A 14,041-nucleotide genomic window follows, 5' to 3' on the forward strand; every position below is an offset into this window, starting at 1 on the left:
TCGTAGACTAATTTTGGATTTTTTAATGGTATTAATTGGATTTCAAAGTTTCATTTTATTTATCCAGAAATTATTGTTTCATTGTGTCTGAAACGTAGTACATCAATCAGCCAACTATGCTAAAAAGCCACGAATCATTTGGGCAAACGATTATTTAAATCTGTCTATAAGGACTAAGGCATCAATAACCATTAGATAGGCGCTCAAAATGAACATCCCCGCAAATTTTATGAAAATCGAAGTGCAAATATCTGCAATATTCCATAGCTATCACGTTAAAACAAACCAAATAACTTAAAGATATGTTCTTAAGAAGAGGAGAGGAAAATAAATTCTACCTCACGTCATCACTAATGAGAGGTTGCATGGAAGTTCCAATCTTTTCACATAAGTGCCTTCATGAAAATAAATTTGTTTATTCTTCTTTTGATTGTAAAAGAGCTAAAATACATGTTTCTTTCTATTGTCGTAAAACAGATGATTATGATACCATAGCTAAATCTTCACTGATAACCAGATGATTGAATAGTCAATGAATCAAGCGTTATTTGTGTATACATAAAGGAAAAGATAAAGATATTAAGAACAAGATTTTTCCTTCAACAATGGTCAATTTTTTTAAGTTCCTCAACCTTTAAAAAATGTTGAAATTTTTTTGTACTGTTAGTGGTCGTTCAGTGATTTAATTATTAGCTCATATTTCTGTACTAATATATTTAATTTGAAGAAGAAGAATACAGACAGTTGAACAAAAACAAACTAGACGGATAAGGTGAGATTTAGATACCATTTCTCCTCGTGCATCTCCTAGAAATCAGAGTGACATCAATTACATCCTTCCCTATTGCTGCTTTAAAGTGCTGGAAGCCTGACAATTGATTAAGGATAACAACAACTTCCAAAAACATTGCATTTGGTAATAATACAATTTAAAGTAGTAAAAAGATATACAGGAAAAAGATTCTAAAAAGTAATTTAAATAGAGATAAAAATGCTTAAAGCAGCATCAACAGAAAGGATACTCCCTTGGATAATAGGAAGCAAGAAGGGATCAAGCTACAAATGTGAGCAATTAGAAACAAGAAACAAGAAACAAAAGAATTTGAAAATAATTTGGAAAATGTCTAACCTTGTTATCTATGAGCACTTCCAACATATAGTTGTTATTATTTCAAAGAAACAAAATGATAAAACAACACACTCCAAAAGTATGAGAAAGTTTATCACAAAGAAATTAACTGTAATATGAATATTAACTTTCTGGAATAACGTTCTTTAGCCAGTTTAACAATTGTTTGAAACTATTAGGTAAGAGAACACTAATTGTTTGTTTTTCACAAGACATTCATTGTAGCTACAGTCTCTTGTTTGAAGGGAAAAAACTGTTTTTAAGATGTAATAAGCAGGTTTATTATTCTCTCCTTAGATGGAACTTTTTCCTTCTCCCCTGCTTAGGATAGTAAGAGGTAGTATCCATATTCTGATTTCTGTAAATGTAATAATCAGAAACTTCATTGTAATATTTCACAGATGTTGTTGAAGCGAGAAATACTAGAAACAAGGCCATAAAAGGTCATCAAATATTAAACATTGAGGAGAAACTTCAGAAGACTAAGAATACCTAGCTGGATGGATATCTGGTATTGAAACAGGACGAAGTTGATCGCTATCTAAAAGTGAATTACAATTGTTGTGAATCCAAGGATAAATTTTCCACTCTCCTGCATTTTCAGTACTGCATACACCAAGCATAACCTTTCCATCAATGATACGGAAACTCATAATAGATACTTTCATCAATGATACAAAAACTCATAATAGATACACCATGGCTTGAGAAATCATGTAGATCTGGAAAAATCATATTCTTACTTATTAAGAATAAAACTTGAGCATATCAACATGTAGTATGAGAATAAAACTCGAGATTCTTACTTATCTTTATATCTGCTTGTTTACTGAGATTTTCGGAAACTATATTAATGAAAAATAAGCGAGATTAATGATATGAAATTTAGAGGGTAAGAACAAGTTTTTTACGTGGTTGGGGCGTTAATGAGCCTTAGTCCACGAGTCAGTTGTATTAGAGCTTGGAAAGTCTCTTACAATGGAGTTTTTCTCTATATTTTGACAGAGTAACTGTATACAAGTCGAAGAGAGGTCCCTTCTCCAGTGCTCTATTGCCTGGATTTATAGGCTCATAGGAGCACTGGGCTTGGGCCGGGCATGACCCGGGCCCATCAAAGATATGGGTACCCTTGGCTTCTCTAGCGGGGGCCCAATACGAAGGATAAAAATACAAAAGATAAGAATTATTAAGGCCCAATGGGGCGGCCCAAAACTACATTTCGACCGACAAAATGGGGCTTTTGGTCTGGGCACTCCGAGTTACGAGGCAGATTCAGGGGACAAAGCCAGTCAGTGCACTGGCAGCGCAGGTCTGAACCAGCGGCGTGCAATCCCGAGGTGGCCTTTTCCGCAGGTGAAAAGTGGGGACAACCCCAATGCGTCGTGGGGCGGCTTCAGGGTCACGGATGCTTTTTCTTTGCAACCGGGAGGACTTGACCCGGGTTCGCTTACCTCTGTCCCTCTTCGTTTACCACAGGTCCGGACCGTTTACCAGGCTCCGAGACCGTTTTGCGTGCACTTCGACCCCAACTGGCCATACGCTCCTGGACTATCGTCCTGGATCATCCGTCATGGCCACTGTCTGGGTCTGGACCCCACTTGTCCGTCGTTCTTGGTCATTCCCCTGCTAAGTGGGCCTGGGTCGGGCCCAAATCCAATTGCCCAGAGTAAGGGCCTGGACTACCGTCCCGGGCCCAAGGCAGGAAATGAGGATAACATTTACCCCCCAAGCCTTCGCCTGGGTTTGCGAGGTGGAGGCTTGCCTTGTTCCTGGGTACTCCACGAGTGCCATCCCAGTTCCTGGTTAGGATCGTGGGTTCGTGGTAAAGGGCAACGACGCTGGCCGCATGCAGAGCCCAGACCATTTACCAGTGTCCAGGTCCGTTTACCTAAGTCCTGCTTCATGGCGAGGGATACACGTGTCGCCAAGCGACTGCTGCAAAGATGGCACTTGACCTCGAAAGGTCACCTAGCCACCTCAAGGGTCACTAGGCCTAGGCTAGTGCGTCAGCACGGATTCCGAAGCGTCCCATCCGCACGGGGGTCCTTCATTAATACTTCTGCGCGTAGATGGACCGTAGGATGGGGCGACCTTTGACATTCGCCTCTCCTGGGCCGTTGGATTGAAATGGCGAGGATCCAGCTCCCGAGTGTTCATAAATGCCCCTACACGATTTTGGACCGTCCGATGGGGTAATTTCTATCCACTGGATCAGAGACCAGGATTTGGGTCTCTATAAATACTCCTCGGACATTCATTTGAAACTTTTACACTCTCTAGCCATTCCAAGAACTGAGGAGTTGTTTATGTCCGATATAGCTGACGACATCCTTCACCGCCTGCTCACCCTGCACCGTCGCCTGTTTCCAGCAGTTCCAGTATCTGCACCTCTGCCTGAGCGCACGTCCTGGGCCTGCCCTATCAACGAGTTGCTGAACCGCCTTCACCAGTTCAAGAATGAGGTTCTATCGTCCTTACCGTCGGACAACCACCATATTTCACGGCCAACTACTCACAGTAAGTCTTCTTGTCCTTCCTGGTAAATACATGAACGTAGGCTGTCTTTTTTTTCATAAGCTTTAGGCTGCTAGAACTTGCCTATGCTTAGGAGTAGTGTTAGGAAGGTCGCTTGGTCCGGGTTGCTCCGGGTCTGGATGCGTCCTGGGTAGATGGAGCCTATTTAGTAGCCCATTCCTCGTTCCCGATCTAGGTCTCGTGGTTCTCTGGTGAACCCGGACCTGATCTGGAGGGGACTCCAAGCAGTCCATAGGAGGTCCTCCGTACCTTAACCGACTTTCTTGGGTTTTGGTATTGACTGCTTGGTTTCTTTTCTTTGTTCCCAGATCATCAGCCATGACAACGGGCGTCACCCTTCATTTGGAGGAGGAAGTCAACAGGGCCCCCGTCGCCCTCTCCGGGTCCCGGACCCCCAAAGGCAACATATGGGAGATGGACACATTGTCGAACTTGTTCTGGAACTACCGGATGATGTACATCCTGGAGAAGCGCCTGGGCATAGAGTCCACTCCCGGACTCTTCCACAACCGCCTGGCCCGGATAGAGGAGCGAGCGCATACTTCCGTAGAAGGGTTCGGGGCCTGGAGCGCTCGCCACAACAGTGCGGGAGCCACTCTCCCGCTCCATGACTACTTCGTGCGGTTCCTAACCTACGCGAGAATCGCACCCTTCCAGCTTCTGCCTCAAGCCTACCGACTGCTTGCGGGATGGCGTGTCTTCTGCGCTGCGAAGGAGATCGTGGAACCGACCCCCGCGGAAGTCTTGTATTTCTACAAGATGGAACCGCAGGTCAGTGCCAAGGACAAGACTTTGGGCGGCTTCTACAGGCTGAAGCCGCGAGGTAGCTACCCGCTCCCACATGCTCCTGGAAGCATCCCCCGGGCGTTCGTCATTACTGGTTCATGACGTCCGAGTTCCTTGTGGAGAAGAATCCCACGTTGTTGCTGGACTTCCAGCGAGTGGGTAAGTGCTTCCCCGACCCTTAGCTAGCCGGTTTCTCCTTTTTTTTTTCCTCTCTCATCGTGTTACTTCGAGTGGCAGGACCTTTTGCCCAGACTCCTCTCACCCAGTTCATCCTAGAACGGAGGAGGTTTTACTCCGGGCTGAGTGCGGAAGACCTGGACGTAGGGGGCTACGTCAACTGTAATGCCCTGGCTACCCCAGAACAGTTACAGAGAACGGTGAACCGGAAATTTGACCCGCTACCCGAGTCCTTTGGTTAAAAACGTGATCTAAGTGTTATTATCAGGTTAAGGTGGAAGACCAGTAAAAAGGAAAGGGTACATTTCATTAAGTAAATAAACTGCTCATGAGCCTTTTAAAATGTTTACAAGTAGTTCGTAATACAAAAGAGTCACTACAGTTCCAAATTTACAAACTCCGCCGGCCTAAGCGGCAAAAATAGGGTAAACCCCTAGTTCCTCTGAGAACTCCTTGACCGTGGCGGTCAAGCGGCCTTGTATGTACATCACATCGCCCAAGCCCTCCGCTCAAGGCTGGCCAAGCTTTTCCTTTCCTTTACCTGCACCACATAGCACCCATGAGCCAAGGCCCAGCAAGAAAACGTAATAGAACATGATGTAATATCAACAACGATCATAATAACCATTCAGGACTATCAGTCCAACGAATAGGTGACAATAGCCAAAAGTCACAGTAATGAGCATCGCTCCCTCTAGCCATGTGACGATAGGGTCACCAGGGCTTAACTGATAGGTGATTTCTTTCATAAGCATGTTCAGGACAGGTGCATGGTGATTGGTCACCAACATAACCTTCCTCACGACTCTAGGGTCGAAACTATGGACAACGTCCCTTAGCCACGTGACAAACGGTCACCGGGGTCATATACCTTGGCTATAGTCTTCTAGTCGTAGACCAGGCAAGCGCTTATAAGTTCATCGACCTTAGGGCCGGTTCCGCATTAATGCCATAGAGCCATTCAATGCGTGATCATCGACTTTAGAGTCGGTCCCTGACTAGTCAGTGTCTCAAACAGATAATCAGTATTCATTAGCATTTAATATGCAATCCACGTTCACATATATCAACCAACATGCCTCAATATCAAACCATGCATGCCATATACCTGTATAGGGTGCAACTGTATTCATACACTGTTTTCTTACCTCAAGTTCGAGCGAGAAGTATGATAAAGACGACCCCTGAGAACGATCGACCTTTTAGTTCCTTAGCGGTTACCTAATCACAACCAATTATAACCTCCATTAATGAGAATCCACAATAATAGGGTCTTAACCTAAACACCACCCTCGGGACCTCAAAACATGCCCACACGGTGAGTAGATTCGATCCCGGGCCTTAAGGATTGAAACCCCAAGTCAAAAACCCTTAAAAACACTCAAAACGAGGTTTGGAAGGAACAGGGTAGCGCTACAGCGCTCAACCCCTAGCGCCACAGCGCTATACTCAGAACCTCCCAAAGGCCAAAAACCCTCCTGAGGAGCGCTATAGCGCCCTAGGGTGGGCGCTGTAGCACTACCTCCAGCCCAAAACATCCCTGAACCGACCTTCTTCATCTCCTTCGTTTCTAACTCGATCTCCAAGCTTCCAAAGCCTATTCTTGATGCCAAATGAACCCAAAAACCATTCCAACACACCCCAAACATCACAAGCATGGGAACCCTAGCCAAAACTCCCAACAAAACCCATGAATTCACCCTAAACATTTCAGCTGCAAAACAAAACCAAAACAGAGCAAACCAGAGAAACTATGGTTAGAAACTTACCCAAAGCTTGGCTTATGAAGCTCTTCAATGATGGAACACACTCCCAAACTCCCAAGGCTTGCTTCCTAAGCTTGAATCCTCAAAATTGGTTCAGAAACCACAAAGAACAGTGAGGAGAAGAAGGTACGGGAGAACTCTCAAAGATACTCTGTTTTTCCATCACCTTTTTCAGCTAAATAAGGTTATATCTATCCTAGGGGTGAAATGACCATTTTACCCCTAGGTCAATTAATGGTTTCTAAAGACTCCCAAGGGCATTTTTGGTACTTTCCTCCTAACTCGTTAATCATAATTAACGCTCTCCAATACCCGCTATTCTCGAAAATCATAAACACCAATAATTCACATCCCGTTACCGTTTATCTCCCGGTAACGCTCTAATCATCAAAATCACCCTGAGACTCAACCCAAGTCCCGACACTTAAACCCGTTGTGACTAAACCGCTAATCAATAATCTACGATCGTCTCATGTCGAACAGCTCGAACAAACCCACATCATAATGTGGTCTCAACATATATCATCGGCATGCATACAATTAACATTATATTATAATATAATTCTCATAAACGTACATAAACACGTTTAACAGCATAATTAAACAATTATGCCCCCCCCCCCGGCCTACTAATCCAGCCGTTAACCATAATAGGGAATCCGGGGCATTACATCAACACGGACAACCTCCGACTGGACGGGATGCTCACGGCCCACCAGACTATCGTCGTCCCGAGCCTTCGAGGAATCCAGTGGGAGAAGATTGCCGCCATCAGGGAGCAGCCGGCCCTGGAGCATATCGCGGAGGTGGAGACTGCGGCGCGAGCGGACGCGGCCAAGCGGAAGAGGGACTTAGCCCAGACGGAGGCGGCCGCTTCAGAGGAGCTGGAAGCCCTCTTCGAGGAGGCCCTGCCAAACACGGGTACCCCCGGGGATAGCGTATCAGGGCGAGGTAACTCACCCTTGCTCTTAACTTATGCTCCCCAAGTTGGGGACTTAGCTAGGGATAGGCTAGCACTTCGAGGCCCCATGTTCGGGGCTGACGGGGAGATGAGACCTTCGTCTCCCATCCCCGTAGGCTCGGAAGTTCTCATGTTCTCGTCTGAGTTCCTTCAGTATGGGAATTTCTTGAACCTGGACGACATGGGGGATCGAGTCTATTCTTTCACGTTAAATGAGTTGAGTCACGCCCGGGGCTTAGATGAGGGTTCGTCCCGGGTCACTCTTAGTTTTGACTTCGATTTTCCTGTTTAATCGTACTAACTCTTTTTCATTTGCATTTGTTGTAGGAGACTCCGACATGTCTACCCCCGTGGACGAAATGAGGAAACTCCTCGAGGCCCGGGCCGCGAGGGCGGCCAAGGTCGCAGCCAAAAAGGCTGCCAGGAAGAATCCAGAGGCGTCGGGCCTGGACCCATCCCTCAACAAGGAGACGCCAAGGGCAGAGCCTCAACCCGATGAGGGTGCACTTGCCGCGGTCCCTGTCATGGCCGTGGACCCGGCGGCCATCCCCGACCTTGTCCAACCTCTGGTGATCGATCTGGAGCCGGAACCCGCGGTGAGCAGGAGTTCCGGGAAGAGGGCCCTGGATCAGGGCGCTGCGGAGGCTGACACCGGGAAGAAGAGGCCCCGGACGAGGTGGGCTGGCTCGGCCGGTGAGTCGCAAGGGGAAAGTCGCCTCGCCGCGAAGGAGATTCCCGCCTTACCGGCCCTCCCCATACACCCGGCACTACCTGAGGAGGGGGAAGCCGTCGTGCGGGACGAGCAGTCCCGGCTAATTTCCCGGACCTGGGAGAGTGGTCGGGACTGGAGAGACGAGACGTACAAGGCCTTGACGATTCGTCGTCAGGTTGAGTTCGCTGAGTGCCCGGTAGCTTTTAGCATCCCCCAGCCGATCGTGGATCGGCCAGCTGCTGAGACGGGCTTTCGCCCTAAGATGGGGCAGGACACGGCCCCATTCGCGGCGGACCTGCTGGACCAGGTGGGGAACACCATGTCTAACCTCCAGCTTAAGCGGTACGCCACCATCACCAACCCTGACATGTTGTTCATCTCCCAGGATCTCCGCCATCAGGCCACCGCTATAAGTTTACTTTGTCTTTTTCTCCCTTCTTATTTGTTTATAAGGATTCCTCTTAACTTTGCTTTGTTCCAGGATGCTTTGCTGTCCCATCGGAATGCCGACCTGGTGGCCAAGGCGGCCATGAAGATGGAGAAGCTCCAGCTGGAGCTGGAGGCGGCCATGAACGAGAGGGAGGCCACCAAGGACGCCCTGGCCAGGGAGACGACCCAAGCTCGGGAGGCTTTGAGCAAAGCAGTTGCTCAGGAAGACGCGGACCGCGCAGAGTTCGACCAAGTCAAGGCCGGGCTTGAAGAGGCCTTGTCTCGGAAAGAAGCTGAGGCCAACGAGAGGGCATGTGACGCCCTACTACCTTAGAGCCGTTACTAAGTGAGTTTAAAATGTGCAATTAACTCGCTAAACGAGGTTTTAAGAACAAAAGTGTGATTAAACAAAAAGTTAAGGCTGTAATCTTTGAAAGCACCCTATTTCATTGAAAATTCCATGTGTCTAACGTTTGGGATCCCAAAACAAGGTTTATAAAATATTTACAACTCAAAATAGGTTTACAGATAACTAACTATCAAAATCACAGTTTAGTACAACCATTTCTCAAAATGCCCCAACCAAAGCAGTCGGGAAGGCCAAACATGTACGCGCCGCCCCACGCTCTCCGTACTCATGGCTGGTTGACTTTTTCCTTGCCCTTACCTGCAACACAGAGCACCCGTGAGTCGAAGCCCAGCAAGAAAACTCACACAGCACACAATATATGCATATTATAAAACCATTTATATCAGATAATCCACAGATAAACAGATAGTCCATCGGACGAAACATATACGGCCATGTTGTCCCAGAAGCATTACCAAGGCTTGGGATCTCGGTCCTCACCGTAAGGATATCCCATATATCCATTGGGGTCTCACCCTGGTGGTATGCACTCTGCGTGCCAAATGTTACTCTTGGCCCCACTGCCGTTCTCGGCCTTCGCCGTTCCCGGCTCCTTTGCCGTTCATTCAACTATAACCACATATAGCTTAACTTAAACAACATTCAAGCATATAACAGTTCAATCAAGGCTATGACCTAGCATATAGTACAATCTGGGGCCGTGCCCTGCAACAACACTATGGGCCCATGCCCTGCTCTACGGGTACTACAGTTTTCTTACCTGTATCCCGAGCTTTACAATGCACCAAAGTCACGAGCACGGTCCTCTATCCCGAGCCTCTCCGAAAGCCTAGTCACAACACATATAAAACACCCTTTAATACTAACCAATCTAAAACCACTTCCCGGAACCTATCTCATACTCTCGGGACCTCCAATTTCCTAAAACAATACAACGGGAACATTCCCCGAGCCCCCGGGACAAATGCCCAAAAATGCAAAATTTCCCTGTCCTGAAAATAGCCTAGCGCTGCGGCGCTACCATTGAGGGTCGCGACGCCCAGAAAGTCAGAAAGTCCCCCAGCCCCTGATACAGCCTCGCGCCGCGGCGCCAAAGAACAGGGCCGCGGCGCCCCATCACGAACCCAGAAATCTGGGTTTTCCCCTGCATTTTCCCCGAGCCAAAACACTCCCAATTCAAAATCAATCCAAAACCTCAAATAAACCATCTAACAACCTATAAACACCAACAACAAGCATAAACACATAATCACTCCCATAAATCACACTTTGGTTTCAAATCTCAGAAGTTTAAACCAGTGAACCAGAAACTTAAACCAAAGCTTATAAAACTTAAACCATGCTTCAAATTCGTTAAACCACAACAGAAAAAAACCTCAAAATTACATAGAATCCTTACCTCAAGTGGAGAATTCAACCTTAAGCTTCCTTGATTCCAACTTCAAGCTAAACCCTCTGGTTTCTCATACAAACCAGCCACAAACCATCTTTCAATTTCCAACCTAAATTCTATAAGAACTTGCAAAAAAACACAGAGATTCAGAGATGAAACTTACCTCTGACCAATCTTGAGTTCTGTTTGGCATCAATTGCCTCAAACCACCTTGATTCTTCTCTTAAGTCTCAAAATTCCCAACTCCCTTCCTTTCCTCCTTTTTTCCCTTAGTTCTCCTTTACTTTCAGCAAAAACTGAATTGCCTAAGTGAAAGAAACGTAAATGATCTTTCCCTCAGCTGAAGTTATCTAAATCCCTGCCAAAAGACCATTTTGCCCTTCCATCTAATTCCCCTTCTAACTAAACCTCAAGGACATCCTAGACATTTCACATTCCTTACAAATCTACCATTTTCCTCACCTAAAATTGTTACTATCAATAGTTACCAATGGTCACTCACGTTACTCAGTTACCATTAACCATTAACTCACAAACTCAAAGTACAAAATACCCCTAGGCTCCTCCCCAGCCAGGTATTTAATCCCGTTGTGACTTTTAAACTAATTAGCTCCCTAGGACTGCCTCGGCACGTTCATCACAATAACGTCACCACTCACACATGGTACTAATCATATAATACAATTATCACATTTATGCCCTCAGCGCTAAAATTACCATTGTACCCCTAACAGACAAACGGGGCCCACATGCATATTTATATCACCTAAACATGCATTCTAATCACATATTCACTTAAATTCATATATTAACATGTTAATTCACTTTTTGCCCTCCAGGCACGCTAATCAAGGTCCTAAACCTTATTAGCAAATTGGGGTGTTATAGGGCGGCCCTTCTGGAGGCGGCTGAGGCTCAGTCTGCCCAGGACGGGGAGAAGATCCAGAACTTGGAGACCCGGGTCCGCGATCTTGACAGCTCTCTTCGTGAGGAGATGACGGCGCATGAGGAGGCTCGCTGCGGAAAGGAGCAGGTGGATGACTTGCTGCACGTCACTTTTGAGGAGGCCATCTACATGGCTTGGCGTAAGGACATGAGCATGAACCTCCTGATCTTTCCCGACCCAGAATCGAAGAGGGCAGAATTCGAGGCCAAGGAGAAGGAAGACGCGGAGCTTCTGGAGGATGAAGCCTAGGCCTGGATCTTCGCCTCGCGCCGCCCCCCTTTTTTTTTTTCTTTTTTACAATTTTGTAACTTTTTCGGACGCATGCGCGTCCAAGACAATTTGTATTGCTTTTTCTGGTTTATCTTATTTTTGTTATTCCTTAAATAGAAATTTCCTTTTATCACCGTGCCTGACTGATTCTGAGGGTTTGGTCTCGGTTCCAATGGCTAAGAATAGACCCACTGACTTAACTTTGAAAACCTAATGGCCTGTCACCCCCGAGGAACTAGTCTCAGTCTCTGACTGCTCTGGAATAAACACTCGAGTTGGAATTGAGCTGTCTATCCTCCTTTGCTCAAGCTCTCTTAGCCTTGGGCAATTCTTCTTACGATGTCCAAACATCCTACATGAGAAACATGCCCTTGCTCGACATACTCCAAGATGACGCCTCTTACACCGCGTGCATATTGGACGGGTCTTCCAGCTTTCCTTTTTACTTGTTCCAATAAGTGGAGGTACCACTATCTGAGCTCCATGCTCTCCAGCACTCTGCTGCCCAATCGGATGTCCTGCGCTCTCAACAGCAAGAGCCTTCCCTACCACCTGAACATAGGTAGAGACTTCATGCACTGGGGCAACTCTAATGCCCTGAGCTATTTCAGGATTCAACCCCTGAACAAACTTTTCCTTCCGGGCTATATCTGTGGGTACCATGTCAAAGGCAAACTTGGCCAACCCATCAAATTTAGTAACATACTCGACCACAGATGCGTTACCCTGAACAAGATTCAGAAACTCATTCAACTTAACGATCTTGGCCACATCACAATAATACCTCTCATTGAATAGCTGCCTGAATTCTTTCTAATCCATCACAGCTATATCTCGTGTCTGGGACACTACCTCCCACCATGTCCGAGCATCATCCCGCAGTACACATGTAGCACAGATCACCTTATCGTGACCCACCAGTCCCATACTATCAAGAATGGAACTGATCATGCCCATCCATTGCTCAGCTCTGAATGGATCTAGGCCTCCCTCGAATACTGGAGGATAAAACTTCAGGAATCTTCCACAAAGGAATCCCCATTTATTCTCAACCCTAGGCTGAGCTAAAGCTGATGCCACCCCTGGCATAGCAAAGGAATAGGTGCTCCCCAACAGACTCCGCTGTTGCTTCAAATACCTGATCTCTTCCTCCTGCCTCTGCAATCTTAATTGCAAATCTGTAAGCGTCTGCTGAACATTCATAGATGCAGATGAAGAACTAATACCCTGGCTGTAACTCCTAGCCCCTGCATAACCATCACGAGGCCTGATATCTACCCTGAATATAAACCTGCTGATTCAATCTGCAGTCAATAACTTGGCCCATTAATCACAATAAGCATATCAAGGGCTTTCCCCCACGAGATAAATCATACCACACCACAATCTTAAACCACTTGCAGTGCTACAACATACCCATGGCATTCATACATCACTCATAATCCCTGCTCTTCCAACATTCACACCATGCCTCAACTCCAGCATGCAATAGCACAATTATATATTCATGGAGCAGGTAATCAAATGATCATGCTCATAAACATTTCCATGGAGCATATAATCATATAGTCAAGAGTCAGGCTCTATCAAAATCTCATGCTCCCTAATACAATGTGCAGGTAAAGCATTTACATTCTATTTAAACAGCTATGCACATAACTACAAAAATAGTTACCATTCCTTGAGTGAAGCTATCTTCAGTGATGAGTGTACGTGCCCAGCTTGTCTTCAGGAACCATAAACCTTGACTCGCTCTGATACCAAGTTGTAACGCCCCAACTCCAGGGACCGTTACAGTGTGCCTTGTAAACAGTGCTAAACTCGCTAATCGAGTCATTTGGCCAAAATCGTGAACTAAGTATGATTAGCAGTTTAGGGATTAAAATTTTTGGTTAAGATGTAACGTTTCACTAGAACGTTTAATATATACATTGGGATCCCCAAAATATAGTTTCAGAGTCTATTACAGAAAATATTTACAACAGGCCGTTCTAAGCGGCAAAACAAGGTTCAACCCTAGTTCCTCTTTAAACCTCAGCCGTGGCGGACGAGCAGCTGCATATGTACACGTCATCACCTAAGCTCTCCAACTCAAGGATGGTCCAGCTTCCTTTTCCCTTTACCTGCACCACATAGCACCCGTGAGCCGAAGCCCAGCAAGAAAACACAATATAACATGATATAATATCAACAGTAATTGTATTGACTATTCAGGACCAACAATTCAAACAAATAGGTGACTAACACAAGAGTCACAAATGCGGGGTCAGCACCCTTTAGCCATGTGACGATAGGGTCACCAGGGCTTAACTGGTAGGTTGTCCTTTCATAAGTTCGATCAGGACAGGTGCATGGTGAATGGTCACCAACATAACCTTCCTCCCAACTCTAGAGTCGTAACTATGGACAGCGTCCCCTAGCCATGTGACAAACACTCACCGGGGCCATATGCCCTGGCTAAAAACATCTGGTCTTAGACCAGGCAAGCGCTTATAGTTTTCATTGACCTTCTGGTCGATCCCGCATTAATACCCCATATGAGTCATTCAATGCCGACCTTGATTAGA

General features: G+C 46.2%; 1 long non-coding RNA gene across 1 annotated transcript; it reads right to left on the reverse strand.

Annotated features, from left to right (window-relative positions):
• Positions 1-579: 579 nt before the first annotated feature.
• Positions 580-1,749, reverse strand: LOC133804331 (uncharacterized). Its single transcript, XR_009878431.1, has 3 exons — positions 1,622-1,749; positions 1,023-1,056; positions 580-868 (listed from the first exon to the last, which is right to left on the reverse strand). It is a non-coding gene; the product is annotated as an uncharacterized LOC133804331 (long non-coding RNA).
• Positions 1,750-14,041: the final 12,292 nt, after the last annotated feature.

The sequence above is a fragment of the Humulus lupulus genome, chromosome X, assembly GCF_963169125.1.
Source record: "Humulus lupulus chromosome X, drHumLupu1.1, whole genome shotgun sequence".
Lineage (NCBI taxonomy): Eukaryota > Viridiplantae > Streptophyta > Magnoliopsida > Rosales > Cannabaceae > Humulus > Humulus lupulus.